Source organism: Dermacentor andersoni, chromosome 10 (assembly GCF_023375885.2).
Source record: "Dermacentor andersoni chromosome 10, qqDerAnde1_hic_scaffold, whole genome shotgun sequence".
Classification (NCBI taxonomy): domain Eukaryota; kingdom Metazoa; phylum Arthropoda; class Arachnida; order Ixodida; family Ixodidae; genus Dermacentor; species Dermacentor andersoni.
Window position 1 is genome coordinate 109,514,303 of NC_092823.1, and position 4,634 is coordinate 109,518,936.

Here is a 4,634-nt window from a genome sequence, read left to right on the forward strand (position 1 = left end):
ACGGGGGGTATGCTCTCTGCAGAACAGGACCCCAGTCTTCGAGGACCGCATGGATGCACGAGGGCTGTGCAATGTCAACTTGTGCTTGTTAGAGAACAGGGTCTGTTTTGTATGTCTCCACGTAAAGTGTCTCTGCTACACCCTTAGCGTATCCTGGTCAACCTAGGTGACACCCTCACTCAGTCCCACTGAAAAGTAAAAAAAAAAAAGATTCTTCGTTTCGTTGGGAGAACAGCATTTTCCTGCCAGCTCGTTTGCCATATTTTGAATAAAATTAAGATTTACTCGAAAAAATACATTTCTGCGCATGAAAGAGTTAATCATGCGGGCTTCGTAGTTGGCGACAGAAAGCTCGATTACAAAAAAAAAAAAAAAAAAAAACAAAGACGCATAGAAAGTGCGCAATCGCTTTTTTCTACGCAATGACAAACGCTGCGACTCAGGAGAAACCGTCGCCCTGCGTTCCACGTGCCAGGCCTCAATTATCCGGTTACTCGGCCACGTTGCGTGCTTCTGTGCAATCCAGACAAGCCGGTAGACGCGCCGACATCGTGCCGTCGATAGCTCAGTTGGTAGAGCGGTGGACTGTAGATGTTTCATCCAAAGCGGAAATCCATAGGTCGCTGGTTCGAATCCGGCTCGACGGACTGAATGTTTTCTTTTTCCCTCTTAGTAGTCTTGGAGACTTCTCTTTAACGTTATGTAACCATCAAAATCAAACATATATTTTTGTCCAACACACGCAAGCACTTTGAGCAGAAATGCAGTTGGCTGTTATATATTAAACCAGATTGGCGTCAAGGAAAAGGAAAGACAACCGTGGACTGCAGAGGATTGCATAGCAATGAAGTTCATAAAACAGCAAGGACATGGAAAGCTGGGAAACCCGCCATGGTTGCTCAGTGGCTATGGTGTTGGGCTGCTGAGCACGAGGTCGCGGGATCGAATCCCGGCCATGGCGGCCGCATTTCGATGGGGGCGAAATGCTAAGACACCCGTGTGCTTAGATTCAGGTGCACGTTAAAGAACCCCAGGTGGTCAAAATTTCCGGAGCCCTCCGCTACGGCGTGCCTCATAATCAGAAAGTGGTTTTGGCACGTAAAACCCCATAATGTAATTTTTTTTAAAGCTGGGAAACGCTATCGGTGGATATCGGAAAGGATATCGCTGGGAAAGGCTTTGTCTTTGTGAACATAACATAAACACCTCTAATACAACGTGCAACGCTAGCAAATCTTAGAGGAAATGTATTCGAGGCCTTGGGTGGGTCGATAGCAGTATAATGCAATCGTGTTGCAGTCGTTCAGGTGAAGCATGCTAACCTACTTGCTAACTTACTCCGTGATTGGCTTTGATGATCTCGTAGAGCATACAAAGCTGAGCAGAGGGAAGGGGGGGGGGCTCACGAAGAGCTGAGTTGTGAAGAGGAGATCCATGAAGAACTGCTATGACGTCATACGTTTACGGCGGCGAGGAGCTTGGAGAAAAACCGCAACCCAGGTGGCGCCGGTTAATTCTCCAGAAATGGCGTTCGCATTGTGCAGTGAGACAGTTAAGCACGGTTTACGATGCCTTCGTGCGGAGTAACAAGGGGTCATTGAATGTCAATTAAGGAGGGACAATCGCTCACTTTTTTTCAAGGAGCATGATAATTAACCTCATTCATCCTCGCGCATTTCTTCAACACGAGCAAAGTCATCACAGGCATAGCCATCAAGACTGCATATAAAGGAAAAAAGAACATCGCTTCTACACAACGTAACGTAGTATATACGTCACTCTAACGTCACATAGCGTCAACACATTCAGCATGAATGCAAGTGCCCAGGCCATCACATCGCGCCCACGGCGGCCGCATTTCGATGGCAGCGAAATACAAAAACGCCCGTGTACCGTGCAGAGGGTGTGTTTTAAAGAACTGCAGCTGTTCAAAATTAATCCTGAGCCCCCCACAACAACGTCCCTCATAATCAAGTTGAGGATTTGGCAGGTTAAACCCCATACTTTAATTTAAGTGTCCCGGTAAAAAAAAAAGAAAGATTCGCATCCACAGAGTGCCAGGATACGTGGGATCCGCATAACGTTTTTTGCATACTTCTGCGACGAAGTATGACGAACGTATCGCAACATCGTAGCCTGCACACGAGGAGGTTTAAAACTGCGGACAACATATTTTCACAACCGAATTAACTCGATTGGGGTTCGTTGAGTGCCCTTCACCTGCTTGACCCTGAGTGCCGTGCACTACCAATATCACCTGGTGCGCCGCCTTCAGTTATCATAATCATCAGCCTGGCTATGACCACTGCAGGGCAAAGGCCTCTCCCATACTTCTCCAACTACCCCGGTCATGTGCTAACTGTGACCATGTTGTCCCTGCAAACTTCTTAATCTCATTCGCCCACCTAACTTTCTGCCGCCCCCTGGTACGCTTCCCTTCTCTTGGAATCCAGTCCGTAACCCTTAATGACCATCGGTTATATTCCCTCCTCATTACATGCCCATGCCCATTCCTTTTTTTTTATTTCAACTAAAATGTCATTAACTCGTGTTTGTACCCTCACCCAATCTGCTCTCTTCTTATCCTTTAACGTTACACCCATCATTCCTCTTTCCATAGCTCGTTGCCTCGTCCTATATTTAAATAGAACCCTTTTCGTAAGCCTTCAGGTTTCTGCCCCGTAGGTGAGCACTGGTAAGACACAGCTGCCATACACCTTGAGGGATAATGGCAACCTGATCTTCATGATCTGATAATGCCTGCCAACCGCACCCCAGCCCCATTCTTATTGTCCTGATTATTTCAGTCTCATGATCCGGATCAGCAGTCACTATCTGCCATGTATTCCCTTACCACTTCCAGAGCCTCGCCACCTATCGTAAACTGCTCTTCTCTTCCGACACTGTTAAACATTACTTTAGTTTTGTGCTGATTAATTTTTAGACCCACCCTTCTGCTTTGCCTCTCCAAGTCAATAAGCATGCATTGCAATTGGTCCACTGAATACCTAAGCAAGGCAATATGATCAGTGAATCGCATGTTACTAAGGTATTCTCCATTAACTGTTATCCCCGATTCTTCCCAATTCAGGTCTCTGAATAGATCAAGGCCCAGGACAGCCACTTGAACTATCTTATCCATACTAGTAATGATATCGCCGGCATTCTCTCTTAACGCATGCATCTGATTCTTGCCTCTTCCTAGTCTCATCTTCACTGCTTTTAGGGTTCCTCCATTCCTGAGAGCATGTTCGATTCTATCCATATTATACTTCCTTATGTAAGTTATCTTACGCTTGTTGAATTACTTGGAAAGTTCCGCCAGTGCTATTCTAGCTGTAAGGCTAGAGACTTTCAGACATTGGCGTTTCTTAATCAGATCTTTCGTTACTTGCGATAGCTTACCGGTATACTGTCTAACGAAGTTACCACTGACTTCAATGGCACACTCCCCAATAATGCCCATAAGATTATCGTTCATTGCGTCCATACTAAGGTCCTCTTCGTGAGTTAAAGCCGAATACCTGTTCTCTAGCCCGATCCGGAATTCCTCTATTTTCCTTCTTACCGCTAGCTCATTGATCGGCTTCTTATGTACCAGTTTCTTCCGTTCCCGCCTTTGAGTCTAGGCTAATTCGAGATCTTACCATCCTATCGTCACTGCAGCGCACCTTGCCGAGCACGTCCATATCTTGTATGATGCCAGCATTAGCGCAGAGTATGAAGTCTATTTCATTTCTTCGCCATTCGGGCTCTTCCACGTCCACTCTCGCTTATCCCGCTTGCAGAAGATATTTATTATCCGCAAATTATTCCGTTCTGCGAATTCTACTAATAACTCTCCCCTGCTATTCCTAGAACCTATGCCATATTCCCCCACTGACTTGTCTCCAGCCTGCTTCTTGCCTACCCTGGCATAGAAGTCGCCCATCATCATAATAATAATAATAATAATAATAATAATAATAATATTAATCATTATCATCAGCCTGGTTGCGCCCACTGCAGGGCAATGACCTCTCCCATACTTCTCCAACTACCCCGGTCATGGCTAATCGTGGCCATGCTGTCCCTGCAAACTTAGTCTCATCCGTCCACCTAACTTTCTGCCGCATTCTGCTACGCTTCCATTATCTTGGAATCCCATCCGTAACCCTTAATGACCACCGGTTAACTTCCTCCTCATTACATGCCCTGCCCATGCCCATTTCTTTTTCTTGATTTCAAATAAGAAGTCATTAACTCGCGTTTGTTCCCTCACCGAATCCGCTTTCTTCTTATCCCTTAAACTTACACCCATCATTCTTCTTTCCATATATCGTTGTGTCGTCCTCAATTTAAGTAGAACCCTCTTCGTAAGCCTCCAGGTTTCTTCTCCGTAGGTGAGTAGGTGAACCCATCAGTACTTTACCCATCGCAGATTCCACGTCTTCATAGAAGCTTTCGACTTCCTGGTCACCTTGAGTGGATGTAGGCGCATAGACCTATACGACCTTCAATTTGTACCTCTGATTAAATTTCATAACAAGATCCGCTACCCTCTCATTAGTGCTATAGAATTCCTGTCTGTTACCAGCTATATCCTTATTATTCAGGAATCCCACTCCTAGTTCTCGTCTCTCCGCTAAGGCGTG

At 45.8% G+C, this 4,634-nt stretch overlaps 1 non-coding gene across 1 annotated transcript; it reads left to right on the plus strand.

The window, feature by feature from the left end:
• Window positions 1–554: 554 nt before the first annotated feature.
• On the plus strand, window positions 555–647 carry TRNAY-GUA (transfer RNA tyrosine (anticodon GUA)). The gene is made up of 2 exons: window positions 555–591; window positions 612–647. It is a non-coding gene; the product is annotated as a tRNA-Tyr (tRNA).
• The last annotated feature ends 3,987 nt before the right edge of the window (window positions 648–4,634 follow it).